Genomic DNA, 20530 nt, shown 5'->3' with positions numbered 1-20530 from the left:
TGGGATGTCAACGCGAGACTGGTTGGCAAAACTATGGCATTTTATTTAAGATATGATCTAGATACTTCTAGTAGTAAAACTATCATTAAAATGTATTCATGAGCTGCAAGGTTGCTAATGCTGGTATTGCTTTTTATTTTTTTAAATAAAAATCTTTAAGCAAATATATACATTCAGCATATGTAGGAAAAAAAGCTTGTTTTCTGTTCTAAAATAAACCTCTTGCATGAGATACATGCAATATACAGAACTTAATTAATAATACTAATATAGTGATACGTTGAGATGCAAAACAAATATTTTTTAATCGTAGGTATCCATTCTGTAACAGTACCCTCTTTGTTAACATGGATATTTCTAACACAAAAGGAGAAAACTGTACTAATAAAATTAATATATGTGAAGAGAGCAGATATAAATGCATTTGGGTTTTAACAGATGTATAGACATGAGTAATGGTTTAGCAAAGAATAAATCTGAATAAAACAAACCACATAAATGTATATTTTATGTAATAAAAAGAACAGAAATCAGTTAGGGAGTATAATACAGAAACAGAATTGTCAGCATGTGAATGCAGATGCCAGTGTAAATTAGCTTTTGATTTGTCAAGCAGTAGGGACAATTGATTTTCCATCAGTACAATTTTCAAGACAAAGAAAATGTACAAAATAATTACTAGCAGAATACTGACTTTCAATTAATTAACTATATTACTGTTTTACTAGGTATGTTGAATTCTTGCATTTAATCATTTAATCATATGTACTAATTTGATGGGTTATCTAATTAGAAGGTATTATATATTAAGCATGTTTTCAAGCTATTTAGCAGTCTGCTAATGCCCATGATAAAAGGCAGAGTTTATTCTAAATCATTTTTATTTTCTTGCAATAAAGCACAGTAATGCCAGTAATACAATGAGTAACTTCTGATTTTTAAAAATTGAGTTGGATTAAAATTTTATAACAGATGTTAAAAACCTCTTAAAATTTCATTATGTTATCTGTACTGTCAAAAACATTACCACAATGGGTTATATTGTATTATTTTATTTTCTTTCTTAATAACTTTTTATTTGAGAAGTTATAAATCCTTTTTTTCATTGAAGTATTTATTGGGAAAATACAGAGGACTGATATGTCATAAATCAACTGCAAATAAGCATGACACTGCACCCCAAAGCATTTGAGAGCCTCAGCTTTTAGTGTTTGGGGATCCCTAGTTCATTTTATGCGAATCAATTAGCTCAAAGACAGTAGTAGAACAAAATCACTATGAAATGCCTGGCAAGGTTCTGATATTTTTTTAAGCTTTTATTTAACATATGGATCAAGGATAATTTTCAGGTGTTGTGTAGTCCAAGAAAGAATGCACAGAAATAAATTAGTAATGTAATAACATTGTGCTGTTGCTTCCATCAGACAGAAAACAATGGTTCAAAGTTCCCCTGCACTCCCCATGTGGGGTGACATCACCCCACATGCCTTTTACAGATATCAGTTCCACCATAGAATCATAGAATCATGGCATATGGAATGTAACTGAGGCATCATGAAGAACTTAAAAGACTGCACACAGTATTGGTTTAAAACTTGTCAACCAGTTTGTTAGCTCACTGGCCTATACTACTGTGTAAAAGAAAGCTGCACAAGTAACAAACTATTACTGTAATTGTGAAAACTACTGAAAAAATAAGCTGTATGGTATTTCACTAAAAAGTGATAAAGTAGACTGTTACTGTTTATTCTCAAAGAACAATTCAAAAAATGGGTTCAGCACCAAAAGAGTGAAATGCATGATTTATTTAAAGAAAAATCAAACCGGTTTCAGCAATTCAGCCTTCATCAGTGATTTACCATTCCACAATACAAAACACTAATTTATACTGCCAGCATTCATTATATAATTAATTAATGAGTTAAGCACACAATAGTCATTTAAAGGCACAGACATTTGACCATATAAGGATGTGTGGAAACAATAAAGAGACCCTGTATAGCATTAAAAAGAATATAGTTATTCACACTAAAAAATGATACTACTTATCTTTTTGAGTTTTTTCAAAACCTCAGTGATAATAAGTGGGGTACTGAATTTACTCTTAACATGGACCATCAAGAAATTAACTTTTTAGATGTCAGGATCAGCAGGAATGTGGACAATACTTTGTCTACCCAGGTATTCCGCAAATATCCTCAGTACAACAGTCTCTTGGAAGCTACCAGCTTACAGCCAAATCACATTATAAGGAATATCCCCAAGTCACAATTCCTTCGTGTCAGAAGGATTTGCTCCTCCGAGGATGATTATGCACATCACAAGCAAGATTTGATACACAGATTCAAGGCTAGAGGCTATAAACCTGGATACATTTCATCAGCTTGTAGTTGGGCTACTGGGCAGGATAGGTCACAACTATTGACATATCATGACAAAACTCCTAAATCAGAGAACACCATCAGGTTTGTCACAACATATGGCAGAAATATACATGCCATTAGAAATGCCATCAACAAAAATTGGAATATCCTTTTGGCTAATGAGGAATTATCTAATATCCTCACTGAGCAATGCAAATTTTCATATCGCAGAGGTAAAACATTAGGATCTTATTTTAACCACTATAAATCTAAAATGCAACAGCATCCTAAGTCAGAACAATTAACCATCACAGGGGATAAACTGGTGGGTTCATTTTCTTGTGGACATTGCTCCTTTTGTAAATATATGTATAAATCCAAGGAATTTTTGAGCAAAAATACGAAATCTGTGTATAAAATCAGACATTTTTCCAATTGCTGAACGGATTGGGTGGTCCTATTTGGCCACCTGTTGCTGTTCCACATTTTATGTTGGCCAAACATCTAGGACCTTTAGAATTAGAATGTCAGAACATATGGGGGACATTCGGAATAAACGTTTGACTAATGCACTTTATAGACATGTTTGTATACACAAATCAGCCGTATTTCATTTTAGCATCATTGACAAAATATGGGGTGATAGATCACAAAAACAGGGTTGGCACAGCATATTGAATGACATGGAAAAGAGATGGATAATTAATTTAGGAGCGCTGTTTACACCAGGGCTTAACGATCATTTGTGAAGACATTAAGGACAAGCTGGTATATCCTTTTATACTCGTTATTCATTTTTTAGTGTGAATAACTATATACTTTTTAATGCTATACAGGGTCTCTTTATTGTTTCCACACATCCTTATATGGTCAAATGTCTGTGCCTTTAAATGACTATTGTGTGCTTAACTCTTTAATTAATTAATTATCTAATGAATGCTGGCAGTATAAATTAGTGTTTTGTATTGTGGAATGGTAAATCACTGATGAAGGCTGAATTGCCGAAACCAGTTTGATTTTTCTTTAAATAAACCATGCATTTCACTCTTTTGGTGCTGAACCCATTTTTTGAATTGCAGTTTGTTTTTTGGTTCTTTGTACTTGCCCTACTTGTGAAGCCTTTTGAAGCTTTATTCTCAAAGAAGTCAGAATCAAAACATGCAAAATGTTTAATTTTGCTTCGTTTTATGGCAGCAATATCATAAAAAGATAGATGATGGTCGATAGTTTAATGGCATTGCCAATATGAAGTATGCTGTCCAAAATCTTTTCTCACTTTCTAGATGACCATGGTCTATGTCTCATTCCCTAGAATACATTCATTTTCTGTCTGACACAGTGTTGTATTTCATCTGTGACTTGTCCATTCTAAGCAATGTGGCACATCAAAAACAATACAGATGTATATCAATGCATTTGCTTGACAATTATGTAGAACTGTAACTAGTTATGGGTCTTCATTTAAAGTCTGTAATATTAAAATTACAGCTTTATGCCACAGAAATGGTAAAACAAGAGCATCTTTAAGAACTTTCTTAAGGAGATGAGGACATTTTGTGTTCTTGGGAATCAGCAATAAAAGGGCAACATGACATTCCCATGATTAATAGCTTAGCATCCTAGAGCCAGCATCTGGAGTTCATTCCTTATCTATTTTCACTGCCTGTGTAAAGGCTGCATAAATCTGTTTGTGACTGAACTGTTTTTCTCCAGGTCCCCCCAGTTTCTACTGAACTTCCCATAACATGATGGCTCACTGGCTGCACTAAATACTTTGATGTAATATACTGTACAAATGTATGTACTTTTCTCTGAAATGTCAAATTATCCTCATTTGTAATTCTGTTATGTTGTTGATTTTTTTTTCTTTTTGTGGAGCTTTTCTCCCCAGGCCTCCACTGAAAATGGATATTCTCTGCCCAGTCGGACTTTTCTAGTTACCAAATGTCAAATAAATAAAAATAAATAAATACAATAAATTAAACCAACCAAGTAGTCCGTGGTGAAGTACAGCTGACCAGGTGAAAAGAGACACTCTTGATGCATAAAAAACTTTTAATCCAAGGTATTGTAGCAAACACAATACATGTATAGATGCAGTCGATAAGCGCTTTCACTCAAAATGAGCTTCCTCAGATCGTAATACTGCTGTTCCTCAATTCTATATTTATAGTAACACAAGCATCTCAATTACTCAATAATTCAATAAAACAATAGTATAATAAAACAATCATTCTCCTTAAAAATATATACACACATTAAACCCACATCACTATATATGTCTGTTGTATGGAAGCTTCAAGCCAGAACTTTGTTCATATACACATAAAAAAGTGTTTATGATGTTAACAAAATATAACAAGCAAACATATTTGTAAATGTATAGATGTACATATGAGTATGTATATAAGTAAATATATAAAGAAACAAAGTGTATTACATGACATTACTGTCCTAAGATATCTCCTAAAATATGTTTATACAGACATTTGTCACTATATATGTCTGTTGTATGGAAGCTTCAAGCCAGAACTTTGTTCATATACACATAAAAAAGTGTTTATGATGTTAACAAAATATAACAAGCAAACATATTTGTAAATGTATAGATGTACATATGAGTATGTATATAAGTAAATATATAAACAAACAAAGTGTATTACATGACATTACTGTCCTAAGATATCTCCTAAAATATGTTTATACAGACATTTGTCTCTAAAGAATCAATAGTTAAAAAACCAACAGTTGAAAAACCAACAATTAAAAAATCAGGCATCTGATGGTATTATGTACCATGTATAAAAAATCTATTTAAATAATTCAAATATATATGAAATGGAAGAGCACATTTAAGGAATATATAGGCCTAGCGCAAAACTACCTTAATTTAAAGTTAATGTTCCTTCTCTTCTTCAGAGCCGGTTTGTGGGTTTAATGTGTGTATATATTTTTAAGGAGAATGATTGTTTTATTATACTATTGTTTTATTGAATTATTGAGTAATTGAGATGCTTGTGTTACTATAAATATAGAATTGAGGAACAGCAGTATTACGATCTGAGGAAGCTCATTTTGAGTGAAAGCGCTTATCGACTGCATCTATACATGTATTGTGTTTGCTACAATACCTTGGATTAAAAGTTTTTTATGCATCAAGAGTGTCTCTTTTCACCTGGTCAGCTGTACTTCACCACGGACTACTTGGTTGGTTTTTTATATATGTGATATTTTCGCCGTGAATCGTGAGGTATTTATCCGGTTAGGACAATCTTTGGCATTTTTATTTGAAAATACAATAAATTGTCCATATATATTTAATTTACCCATATACTTGTGACACAGGTCATGGTCTAAAGAGCTGAGAGATGAACCAACTCATTTACCTAGTTAACAAATTAATGTATGAAAAAAAAAAACAACTCATGTATACAAGGGAAATCCATCCAACAAACACATAAATGTTTACTTGCCAACAGACAGACCAGCAGCAACTAGGATTTATAAGTGTTGTATGTATACAAATACACATATGCTCACACATTCAAACTCACAAGTGTTTCATTGCATCCCCTATAAAAAGTCAAATCACAGCTGCATGTATTTCTAATCCATGGCAGTATTTTCTCAAAATGCCAATTCATAAAATACTAAAAGTGCTACATACATTTCTAGTAACATACACACAGAAAAGGCGAAATAAATATGGGAACGCTACAACACTAAAGGAAGAGAAATTCAACCATCATCTCAAACATATGTGAAGTCCTGAAATAATGATTTTCATGAGGGAAGAAGCCCTCTCAACCCTGACATTATAGGCTTCACTCCCATATACTCCCTTGCTTAAAAATATTTACTTAAGGAAAGCGTAAAATTCATTTTATAATGAATAATTCTGTGTTGATATTTCTGTAAAAGTGACTCAAAACAGACTGAAAGTAATATTATGGCGATGGAATTAAAATAAACCAAATATACTTTTTGAAACACTTGTCAGGCAAGCTTAATGCCAGGAAGCAAAGTTATCCAAAATGGAAACAAACCACAGAAGAAAAAACATTTAATTATCATTGTAGCAATGTAATTTCATTTATAATTTTTCTGCAGTGCATCACATGATTTCAGAATACAGGTAGCGCATGAATATGTATTTTTTGGAGAATATATGTCTTAAGTATTACGAAACTGGGAAGCTTATTACAGCTTACTGAGTTATAGGTTTAACATCTAAAATTAGTGATACTACTTACTGTCAGGCTGAGTGCCATGCCAGTATTCAAAGACCAGGTTTACTCCCTAAGAATTACTTGGAAGAAAGATATCACATCAAGCAGACCTCCATATAAAACAATTACTGGAGAAAGTGCCTTCTCCTGAATAGGTCCAGCATTAGGGAACAGACTCCCACTTGAATTAAGGGCCCTGGAATCTCTCACCAAGTTCCAAAAGGCTTTCTCTGAGCACTTGCACAATGAATCTAAACACAAGTGCTTTCATGACAGTGGATAACCTCACAATTTGCTACCAAACAGCATACTACCTCCACTGTGAAACATTGAATTCTAACTCTAGAACGATTGTCTTTCCTTGCTTATCTTAAATGTTGTCCTGCTTGTTTCCTGAAATGATGATATTCAAAATGGATTGTAATATACATACTGCATTGTTAACAACTTTGATTTTACTGTTAACTCTACTGTTCTCTACACATAAGACACTGTAACAAGCAGAAGGATAAGCAACAAGTATATTTCTTCCAACACCCTTGCAAGACGTATGATTTTGCATTTGTTTGCATGTATTGTATGCTTCGTGTTTATTCTTGTTGTTTGCTTTTGTTTCTGTACTTTTATGTTCTGGATGAAAAAGGTGTTCAGCCTACCTACCAGGTTATCAAACAGAAACCAGTAACAATAATAATAATAATAATAATAATAATAATAATAATAATAATAAATACATAAATAATTTCTGGATTTATAATAAAGTTTCTTATATCACCATGTGACTTTACCTTCTCCAGACCTTTTTCCTACTTATATAGTAAGCTAACAAACAAAACTAACCCTCACTTTTCCCAAAAACAAATCAAAATAATACACAAACTAACTAAACTGTATCTATACCTTCTCCAAAAACTCACTTGCTGTGGAGACATACACCCTAATCCAGGACCCAATGCATCAGCCAACTCAAACTTAAATCAACCAAATCCTGTATACTCAAGGCCTACCTCATCTCTCCTCCTGTTAAACTTGAACGTAAGAAGGACCTTCATGCCCTTTTAGCAGTACACAAACCTGAAATTGCTGTGTTAACTGAAACCTGGCTTAAACCAGAACACCCCAATAATGAGATCACTTCCCCTGGTTACAATATTATATGTAGAGACAGGTTAGAGAAAAAGGGTGGTGGAGTAGCAATATTATTCCAAAATCATCTCACTATAGAACAAATTGATTGTAATTCAAAGGAAATCAAAGGTGTAGAGCTAATTCTTGCCAAATTAAAACTAAACACCAACAAACACATTATTATTGCAGGTGGCTATATGCCTCCAAGCAATAATATTGCTATAATGGAAAACCTGCTAAACTGGATAACAACCTCTCTTCCACAAGAGACCATACTATTAGGTGACTTTAATATTGACTGGTCTGACTGTACCAGCCACAATCCCTCTACCTACATTAACCTTCATGGATTCACCCAAATTATATCTACCCCCACTAGAATTGACAAAGCAACCAAACGCGAATCCATCCTAGACTGGATTCTGCTATCTGACCCCACTTTCGTACATAGTCAGGTTGTCTTCCAGATAGTCTGAGGGACCATCAAGCAACCTATCTAATTAGGAACAGATCCCACCACATTAACCAACCCATCCTCAGAGTAGTACGCAACAAAAAGTCCCTCAAAGCCAACACTCTAATAAACGCACTAAAATGCTGCAACTGGACCCCCCTAAAACAACTACCCCTAGATAAAGCCTTGCAATACTTCAACTCAACCTTCCTAAACATCTTAAATCATCATGTACCCTCCCAAACCATCAGAGTCAGAACTAACTATGCCCAATGGCTATCTAAAGATACAAAAACTATAATGAAAGAATGGGACAAAATCTGGCTACAGTACCAGAAATCCAAAACCACTACCTTGAGACAAAACTATCTGGAACTTCGCAACAAAGCCAAAAGGCAAAATAAACTTGACAAAACCAATTACTACAAATCCACACAGGAAAAATATGCTCACCACCCCCAAACATTCTGGGCCACATTAAAGAGTTTACTGCACCCAGGGAAACCCACTACCCCTACCACTGTATTACCACATAACCTGGAGGACACCCCCACTCAATTTAACAGCTAGTTTACTAATACAGCCAAGCCCTTGCCAATACCCAAAAGATTGCCACTGGCCCCATTTCAACATCTACCTCTACCCACCCCAGTTCTCAAAACATGCCCCCCAGCTTTTCTCTACATCCAGTTCCCACTAAGTTAATAGCCAAACTCCTCAAAAAACTTAAACCAACCAAACCAGCCACTGACAATCTTCCAGCAGTCTTCCTTCAGTTAACTGCAGAGGCTATAGCCTATCCCGTATCTATATTTATAAATAGGTCTATATCAGAATGTAATGTTCCTGACACATGGAAAATATCACATATTACTCCACTCCACAAGGGAGGTATCTCTCTTGAACTCACAAACTATCACCTAATCGCAATTCTATCTCCACTGTCAAAAATATTAGAGTGAGTAGTTCATTCTCAACTAATAAATCACCTCCTAAATAACAATCTACTATCCAAATCTCAGCATGGCTTTAGACCTTCCCATAGCACCACCACAGCATTACTCTCATTTACCAACATAGTCAATTACCATAGGAAAAAAGGATTATTCGTATCCTCCATATTCCTAGACCTATCTGAAGCATTTGATATGGTTAACCACCGTATACTCCTTGAAACTCTAGCTACCCTTAACATGAGCTCCTCCACTATATCATGGTTCAGTTGCTACTTATCAGGCTGTCAACAAGCAGTCCTATGACAAGACCAATTGTCCCTCCTATTACCAGTAGCCATTGGAGTCCCACAGGGTTCCATCCTCGGTTCTTTGCTGTTCTCCATATTTACTAACCAAATAGCTTCATCCTCCCTCTCTGCCTCAATAGTGCAATACGCAGATGACACCACTATTATAAGTGCTGCCCCTACTCTAAAGGAACTACAAACCTTCACTCAAAATAACTTTACTTTAGCTGAAGCATGGTTCACTAACATTAAACTTATTCTTAATCCAAAAAAACAAACAAACTAATGCTCTTTAGCCCTGGTAGATCCCCTCCTCTAAACAATTAATTTACAATAACATCCACTGACAATACACTGATCACCCCAACCACACTCACAAAAATGCTAGGCACTGAAATAGGCAATAACCTAAAATTCGACATACACATAGCACAAACAATCAAGAAAATAAACAAAAAGCTTGGTCTCCTTTATAGGAACAAACACTTCATGACTAAACATACTAAAGCCACTATAGCAGGAACTCACCTTTAATCCATCCTCCTTTATGCCTCCCCCATCATGACTAATCTCCACCACACAGAACTAAACAAAATGGAATCTTGTTACAACAAGATAGCCAAGTTTGCAACTGATGCCATCTATAGATCCCACCACTGTCTATCCCTCAAGCAACTCAACTGGCTGGAGTTGCCTCACCTACTCCTACTCAATCAACTCTCAACAGCACACACGCTCTACTACCTTCCTGATAAAACCCCAGCACTTCTGCAACTAATTCAGCCCTACGTCACCACTAGACCCTTAAGATCTACTATCCAAAACCTCATAAACATCATCAAACATAGAAACGATGCTGGGAAATCTCTCTTTGATGCACTATTGCCAGAACCTGGAATTCTTTCCCAAGCCAAATTTCCTCTACCACCTCTCTTACCCATTTCAAAAAACTCCTGAAAACTCATGATGAAAACATGCTTCAATTAATTTAAATAAGTAAATATGTGTTGGATCGCAGTATAACTCACCAGTTTTAGTACTGTTTTATTATTGAAGAGTTGTTGCTGATAATTTGTAATACGGTAAAGTTTTGTATGAATTATTTTAACATAGAACTGTTTTAGAACCTATTAAGGGTATATATGTTTAAGAATAAATTGTTCGATTACGTCATTTGACAGAGAGTTTATATATTGGGATTTTAAATATCAACTGACAGTTTCTTTGCCTTTTTTTCTGATGAAGTCTAACGATTTTTGTTGGATGAAAAACGTGTTTATTGAGCGCTTAAATAAACTTAGTGGGTTCAAAGAGTTTCGGCTTTGGAGCGTTTTTTTTTTGTAATACCTGTGGTTAGATGGTGATGTAAATATTTATTAGTTTTTGTTTTTCTTTTGGCTTTTCTCGGTTAGGGGTTGCCCACAGCGGAACTCCGGTCCACTAATGATTTGCAGTAGATTTTTTACGGGTGCCGAGGTGCCAGCTAAACGCCCAAGCTTCAACAAAGGCACGCCCATTCTACGCATGTCTTTCGAATGCCACTCCACTGTGGGGAGGACATGCAGACTCCACACAGAAGGTGCTCCAGCCGAGAATCGAATGGGAGAACCTCTTGCTGTGAGGCAACAATGCTACCGCTGCACCACCACAGCTTATCTAATATTTCATATAGATTAGGGATGATTAACAGAAACAAGGGTTTTCAAGTCACATGACAACCAAGACATTTGTTTAGGAATGAGTCACCCTGAAAACAGCATTTCCTCACAGCTGAAACCCACAGAAATATTTGGTGAGGATTTTGCCCCAAGCCCAAAAGAATGGATTCATTCCACATGCCCACTACTACTTATATAGTTTAACTATTACGTGATATTTTCAGTGAAACAAATAACTAATGCATCTGGTAGAACTCACAATGTAACAGTCTCCATTACCATCCAGTTATACTAAGTCATCCCAACTCTGAGAAACAGACTGATAACCAAAGCAACAAACCAATCACCTCCTTCTCCAAGCATGAGTGTTAGATAAGCATAGTTCCAATGTCAGATTAGCATAATTTACTTATTTCTAGACAGAAACAGGGAACAAAAAAATCTCCAGCCTGTGTTACAGACTTTAAATACAGAGAATAAATTGCTCTCCTTATTGATTAAACTGCATTTTTGATAATTTTCTAATTTATATATTTGGTGGATAGACCTATTAGCCCTGCTCACTGATATATATTTAATGTTACTGAGATTAGACCCATGAGGAAAACAGGTCACTTTTGCATTGCTCTGTTCCTCCATATGATTTGGTTGAAAACAGAAACCCTGGATAAGATGTAAGAGAAGATGTGGTGCTGGAGGGGATAGACTTTTGATTAAGCCATGACAAACTGATAAAAATACATCCTAATAATGATTACTCTTATCAAACAATACACTTGTTACTTAATGTGAGCAAGAATGATAGAGTTTTATATTTATGATTGTTGTGGCTTAAGGGTGAACATTGCATAGAATTCGGACAATTGATGTCTAGATTAGACAGACCTGTGCTGATTTCCTTCTTAATGGAGGGCGTGCTCACTATTTCAGCTATTAATATGGGAAATGCAGATTTTATTTACAGTTGCTCTAATAGACTGGTATTTCATTATATCTTTACAATCTCAAAGTACAACTTGAGAGACTAATATAAGTATTTATTTATTAGCATTTGTTTTATTTTAAAAGTCTGAAGAAGTTGAATTACTCTTTTTCAGCAGATGCCCTGGGAGAAAAGTTCCACAGAGACTACAAATATGACATAAATTCATAGATATTAAATACACAGTTACAATGGATATACATGTGCAAAAATTGAATAGAATCAAAGCATCGCATTTTTAGGAACAATAACCATAAAAATTATTATGCAAGAATAGTAGTGATTGACATAAATATCAAGAGGTGTTCAAACCAGTAAAGGACATTTCAGTGTTGTGGAACATTTTAACACAGTTTCAAGTCCTTTCAGGATACAAAATTAATCGAATAAAATGGAACTGTGCCAGTGGCCCTGAAAGCAAGCCTTACCAGATAAAAATAAATGTCAATATAAAAATAAAGGTCTTGCTGCTAGGCAGAATACATAAAATGCAAGTATTTAATAGTTTAACGATAAAAACAAATAGCATTCAATTGAAGCAAAATAGTACCAAAGTGAACAGTGTTCAGCAAAAATGCTATCAGCAAGGTGCTTTCGGCTTGCTAGCCTTCTTCAGATCCTAATGCTTCCTGGTTAACAGAATATATTTAAAAGGTCAATCACCTGTAGGAACAACATTGTTTGAGTAATCTCTGTCTCCTCGGTGCAGGATTTAAAGGAACAAGACCATTAAGTCAGGTTCCTTATCAACCTGCAAATTTGCTATCCACCACATTTCCGAATATTTAGTGCATTTGTTAATATTCTCACCTCTTAGGGTTTCAATAACAAGCTGCACCACCATAAATTGAAAATGATTTGGATACTTTTTAATATGCTGTGCTACTGCATTATGTCTGACAGCTATATTTCACTTAAATGATGAAGTATTCTTTCCTTAAAGGCTTTGCTAGTTTTACCAACATAAAAGCTGGTGCACTGCTGACAAGTTTTTTCTCTTTGACAACAGTTATTTCTTGCAGGTATGGGGAGTAGTGATGGGCATTCCCTGTGCCAATACTTATTTCAACATTGTCATAGCTTATTGGGAGAGTCAGTATGTTTTCAATGATGCAAATCCATGGAAAAATATACTTTTCTACAAGAGATTTGTAGATGACATCTTTCTGCTGTGAGCAAGCAGTGAAGAAGAACTTGATGCTTTTTCAATCTATTTAAATAAGACCACTTCATTTCTCAGCTTTGAGATTAAATATTCGAGAACAAGTATAGACTTCTTGGGTGTCATATTGAACCTAGACCCTGACTGTGGCATTAACACACAGGTTTTTAGAAAGAGTTCTTGGAAAAAACATGTTATATAGAACAAGCATTCATCCCAATTATATTTATGCATACATTTTAATAAGACAAGTGCTTAGGGCTTATCAGAGATAATAGCTTTGACTCAGAGGTTGAATTTTTGACAAATAACTTTATAGGATGAGGCTATAACAAGAGAAAAGTTAATGAAGTTATAGTGAAGAGTAAAGACATGAGCAGAATAAAAGGATGACCCTATTACTTGACCCATTCAACGGTAATCTCAGGACAGATTTTTAGAAAAGATACTGATGATAGAGTGATTAGATTTCCTTTAACTTTCAGCAATAATGCCAAAGATATATGTAAAAGTATCAGTGACAATTTGAAAATACTGACAGCCGACTCCAATATCAGGAAGATAGTTGAAGGTCATCCAAGTTTTTTTTTTAAGAACAAAAAGAATTTGAAGAGACCTCTATGTGATTAGTATTCCTCCAAAGAAATCCAAGGAGTGCACTATATGGGCAGGACCATATTCTTGCAGGAAATGCAAAGCTTGTAATTTTATCAACACAGTTGTTTCTTTAAACATCCCGTTACAAAAGGGAATTATACTTTTGAATTTTATGCAGATTGCACAAGCCATAACCTTGTTTATATAGCAACCTGTCAGCAGAGCACCAGCTTTTATGTTAATAAAACTAACAAATCCTTTAAGGAAAGAATGCTTCACCATTTAAGTGAAATACGTCTGTCAAAAAGACATAATGCACTAGCACAACATATTAGAGTATCCAACACATAAATTTCAATTTATGGTGATACTACTTATTATTGAAACCCTTAGAGGTGGAGATATTAACAATCTATTAAATACTTGGATGTTACATATTCTGCCTGGTAGCAAGACCTTTATTTTGATGTTGACAATACAAAATTAATCAAGATAAAATGAAGGTAATAGCTGCAGACTATGTACTCACACATGAATTAGTTCAGCAGTACCCATATTTACATGGGGCATGATAAAATAAAGTACCTAGGGCTATAGGTTAAAAGGGATTCTGTTATTGCAGCTAAGGATATGTGGAAATAGACTAGACAAAAGATAATACAAAAACTGAGAAATTGGAAGCTCTGTTTTATGGATATGAATAGTAGGATAGAAGCAGTGAAAACATTTTTACTTCCTCTAGTTTTATATACAAATCAGGCATATTTTTATGAACCAGAGGAGAAGCTGAGGATAGCAGTTAATAAAGAGTTGATTTTGTCTGGGAGGGGAAAAGGGTAAGAGTCATGTGGGATAAGTTGATTCATCCGAAAGAACAAGGCAGATTGAGGTTACCCAATTTGAATGGGCATTTCAGAGCTACACATTTAAAGCTCCTATACATAGTGCAAGCAGAAAGCTATAATGCAAAGAAGAAAGGGATGATAATGAAACAGGATGAAAGCTCAAGAAACAAGGAGAGACTGGGATTTTGGATGCAGATCCTTAAGGAGAATAACATTATCCATACAAATATATTCGTAAAGTAACAGAAAGTATTCTAAGAACTGAGCCAGCATGGAATGGACAAAGGAGATTTTGCTGATAGGGATGACTGAAATTAGGGGTAAAGAGGACAGGCAAGAGCAGGAGGGAATTTATTAGGGAAAACTGACAAAGGAACTACGGTAATGGGAGCAAATGATTAGAGAGGTAATGGTAATAGAATGGGTTGAGATCAAGAATTCATTTGGACTACAGGCTAGAGATTGCCTTCCTTATCAAGGACTGATATAAGCGTATAGGTGAAGAGAAAGGAATAAGGGGATCCTAAGTGAAAGACCAGCACATACCTCTCAGCTGTACAGATTTTTGCAGAATGTTCAGATTGTTGCCTCATATTTTTACAATTTTTTTCATAAAATTTGTGGTTTTCTGGCAAATCATTGAAGACTGAAGTCATTAAATAATACTACAGAATGACAGCCATTTGAGTTTCAGACTATATCCTTCAGAAAATACAAAACAATGCAAAACCTGTTATTCTAGTAACTTTCTAAGTTTATAGGAGCACTATTTAAATTCTGTCCCTATTTTTTGGCCTTTGTCCCCCATTCTTTCTGACTTTGTCCGGATTTCTTGCAATGAGAGGTTGAGAGGTATGCCACAGATAGAGTTTTTAGTAGAATCTAAAACAGAAGCTGCTGTTGATAATTAGTAGGGTATATAAAATATTGCATGATAAGCATAGGAATCAATTTGAGGAGGTTAGAAAGGATCAGGAAGAGAGATTGGATAAGCAATTCACAAAATCAATGTGGGGATATTTACTTGAAAGTGTTTGCATAGATATTTGTGTATGTCAAGCAGAGGTGTGATGGGGAAGAAAGAGATAACTGGGAATATATATTTTTAGTTGTGTAATTAGTTGGCAGACTTTAAAAAAATTCCTACAGACTTCTCTGTCAGAAATACTATGTGTGCAAATTGGTATAACTAAGGAAATGATTTTTTTTGAGCTGTAACACAGAATCAGAATTGCCTAGACATACTAAGGCCATGCTGAGTTTAATTCTGGTTGTTGCCAAAAAACAATTACTAGAAAATCGAAATCAAAAAACAATTACTAGAAAATCCCATACTCTCATAAGGACAATCTCCTGTAAACTAAAAGAAAAAAACATCCTGCCCAGCCATTTCCCAGCTGCATCACACTCCACGACTGATAAAACTGGTCAACCAGTATTTCAGGTCCCTTCCTACTCTAATAAGGACAATCTTCTGTAAACTAAAAGAAAAAAGTATTCTAAAAGTTTTATGCTTTTAGTGTAGGTATACGGATCCATTAGCAGACACATCCTTGGAAGCATGTTACCCAGAATGTCAGCTATCCATATATATACCATAGTCTTGTTCTAACACTGTCCCAGGTGTCCTTAATAGTACAAAACAGCCCCCCCTGTCTTTCTATTTGTATATCCCAGCCCCTCAAAGGCCTGAGGTCACCAATTATTTCCCATAACAAACTAGAGTTTTTAGGCTTACCAGCAGCCTCTGTCTACCTCACTTCCAAGGTGCCAGTCTGGACTGAGTGTTTCTCTCTCTAGCGAGGCACTGCAAACCTGCCCAAAAGTCAGACACCCCCCCAAAATTCTGGAGCTCTATAAATCACATTTTGCATCTTGGTAACCCTTCTTTCCCTAACCTCTGCCCAAACAACACACCTGAAGAAACAGCTGCCGTATTCAACATCTATTTTATTGAATCCATATCAAAGATGATAAATTCCTCCCCCTCTACTGCTAACACTAAAAACTCTTTCAAATCCACTCCACTCAATCCATCAAACACTTTTTCCCTTAAAACTGCACCTACTAACTATATTAGATCTTTACTCTCTAAATGTAAACTCTGCTCTCCTTCTGCTGACAATCTGCCTCCCTATTTCCTGCAAGTTGCAGCAGAACCCCTTGATTTCCCTGTAACTATCTTAATAAATTGCTCCATCTCTGTATCATATGTCCCCTCTATATGGAAAAAATTTCACATCTTACCTATACATAAAGGCGGTAACTCCACTGATATCACTAACTTCAGACCAATTGGGATCCTTTCTCCTCTCTCAAAAATATTGGAAAAATGTATGTATAAACAAGTCCAGTTGTGATCCTTTCCCATCTCTCAAAAATATTGGAAAAAATTTATACATAAACAAGTCATGCAATATCTACTACAGGAAAACTTGCTCACACCCACCCAGCATGGCTTTCGCTCTAAACATAGCACTGCAACTGCCCCAATATCTTTCCTAAATACTATCTCTCTAGCTCTTGATAACAATAAACTTGTCTCTTGCCTATTCATCGACTTCTCCAAGGTTTTTGATATGGTCTCCCATCACCTTCTGCTGGCCAAACTGTCTAACCTTAATTTCTCTATTTCTACTGTTACCTGTTTTTTCTACCGATCTCTCTGATAGTCTGCAATCTGTAAAATGGCTCTCAGTTCTATCCCCTCCCCTCCCAGTGAAAATGGCTGTCCGCAAAGGATCTATCCTTGGCCCACTACTTTTTAATTTCTTCACAAATCTGCTCCATACCTCTTGTCCCCAGTCACCCCTTATACAATATGCCAATGACTCAACAGTCATCACCATCACCAATACCCGCTCTGACCTTATCTGTGCTACCCAGGCATCTTTTAACTCCATAGAAACCTGGATCTGTGACAGCCAGCTAATTCTTAATTCTAAGAAAACTAAACTCTTACTCTTTCTCCCCAAAAACCTCACCAACCTTAAATCAACATTTGCTATACTGTCCCTCAATAACATATCCATCAATGTCGAATCCAGCACAAAACTTCTAGGAGTAACAATTCATGACCAAGTTAAGTTTGATTTGCATATATATAACTGTATTAAAAAACACACCAAAAACCTGGCCTCCTATACCGCAACAAAATGTTCTTAACAAACAATGCAAAAGTAACTCTCTCTCATGCATACTTTCTACCTAGCCTATTGTATAGCTGTTAAATTCTGTCTAATCTTAATGTCCCACTCCTAGCTAAACTTGAATCAACCTATAACAAGGTGGCTAGATTTGATGCACACCATACTTATAAATCTCATCACTGTCTTTCTCTAAGACACTTAGACTGGTTGGAATTACCCCACCAGCTCCTTTTCTCTCAACTACAGATAATTCACTCAGTTTTATAACTGCAGTCTTTCTGTCCTAGACTAACTCCCCTCATCTCTCAATATTCCCCCACTAGGTCTCTACGTAGCTCCAACCAAAACCTGCTACAAATATATAAACCCAAGACCAAAATTGGATGCAACCTATACAGCTACAACCTACCATATCTTGGAACAAACTTCCCTTAGAAATTAGGTCACTCAAGCATCCTAAGCAATTCAAAACAGCCACCAGAGAATACTTAAAAACTCACTGGTCTTGCCACTGCACTCATCCTCCATAAGCTACTTTCCTATGCCTCGAAAACAATTAACTACCTGTCATCTCTCTGACCCCTAACTTACTCCATTTGTATGATCTCTCATGCTTCCTTATCTGAGCAATTATATAAAATTACAATCTTATCTTAGCCATAACCTCTATAATCTATCACTCTACCTCTCCATTCTCTCATTCTCGTCTGCTGAATTCATTTATGCTTAAATGACTACATATATTTTGTAATTTTTGCTGTTTACCAAAAAATGCATTTTTGCATTTGTATTATTTCTTGTTATTCAGAACCTCTTAGCCATCTACTTGTGTATAACTATACCCACATTGTATGGATACATTGTATAATACTTATTGCTTTTTAACTATTATTTTTCTATATAACAAATCGTATATAAGGTGGAGTTTTTCTCCCCAGGTCTCAGCTGAAAATGGGCTACTCAGCTCAGTTGGACTAACCCGGTCAACAAATGTAAAATAAATACAATAAAATAAAGTCTAAGCCACTCCCAACAGAAACAGTGAACATAGTAACAGAGATAAAAGAACTGGAAGTGGGATCCGTAGAAAAGCGCAAGAGCAAATTACATAGAAAAAATGGGAATTGTGGGAACAGTATATGCAGAATAATGCTTTGGAGGAGGGATGAGGTTTAAGGGAAGGCAGGAATTGAATGAGCTATGCAATGTTTGACTGATAATGACTGTATGGAAGATTATATGTGCTGTATAATGTTTGCAACTGAAAATGTCTCAATATGGTTTGTTTTCATTTATATAAATGTTTGATTGCACATAAGTGATAAATCAATAAAGATGTTTCCTGCTAAAAAGAATTGTTCAAATGGAGAGAGATTAAAAAATAAAGATTAATTTATCAGTAGATTGTATTACATGTAGTTAGAGAGGTTTGTGAACATATAGTATAGAACAGGAGAGAGGAAATGAAAGATTTAATAGTGATTACATATTGTACTTACATTAAAATGTTAGTATAATAGATAGTATTATAATTGTATTATTTCCTGCTAGTGCTGAGTGTCAAACTAATATAAGAAATTAAGGGTGGAAAGGAAGTGGAAGATGAGTGACAGAGCAAGGAAAACATTTCTAGGTTAAGCAAGACTGTTAAGCTTGAGCTAGTGAATGGATGGTGAGGGTCAAAAGATTTTAAATTACCGAGAAAAGCAACTTTGTACAGAGATATTGGAGATGGAGTGGAGATATTTACAACTTATCTAAGTTGTGAGAGGTAACAGGTGTCAGTCAGAAATTGTATTTAAGCTGTGAGAGATAACAAGTGTCAGTCAGAAATGGTATTTAAGATGGGCCGTGGCCAAGATGGTAAGCAGTTAACAGCACTGTTTTTAGCTCTGCTTCACTTCAACATCTCTGACAGATTTTTACTAAAAAAACTCAATGTTTCAAAACTTGATGGATTTATAGTTGAAAATCTGCTGAAAGATTTATTGCAAAAAATAAGTTTGAAACTCTTAATTGCTTTTGCCTGTCAAGAAAACTAGAAAGAACTAATTGTCTCAGAATGAGCCACTCTTAGCCCAGCGTATTGGACAGTACTATGAAAAAAAGACATACAGGCTACACTAAGTAACATCAGTGAGTTCTTTATCTGTAAAGACACATAGATTAGAAAGCAAAATGGACAATTTTGAGAAATGTAAAAAACAAGATGATGTGTTGAGTGAATCTCTTAAACAACAATCATAACAAATCTTGAATATACAAGAGGCAATGTCTGATTTTGATGGACGATTTCTTGAAAATGAGAATAACACTGAATTTCTTCTGAAACAAAACAACTCATTCCAAGAAAAATACAAGACCTAGATAACAGATCTAGAAGGAATAACATAAGGATTTATGAGATTCATGAAAAAGAACAGGAATTTTTCAGGAATCCTGTAATTTTGATATAAGGGGTGGGAAGTTAATGATACTGTCCCTGTTAGAATCACATTAAAGTTAAAGGAACAAGAAAGAGCGTGATTTGACTATTAAGGAGTTAATGTCTGATTGGTGTTGTTTGTCATGTGGTTTTAAAAGTACAATATTGAAAATGTGCAGAATCTTAATTACATGTGGATTCTAATGAAGTCTTGTACAACTTTGTTTGTAAGAAACAAAAGCACTTACACTAGTTCTTGAAACTTTGGTATTTTACATGGACAATCTCTCTTCCA

Source organism: Protopterus annectens, chromosome 8.part1, assembly GCF_019279795.1.
Source record: "Protopterus annectens isolate FY-2018-M chromosome 8.part1, PAN1.0, whole genome shotgun sequence".
Lineage (NCBI taxonomy): Eukaryota > Metazoa > Chordata > Ceratodontiformes > Protopteridae > Protopterus > Protopterus annectens.
This window is presented reverse-complemented; position numbering follows the sequence as displayed.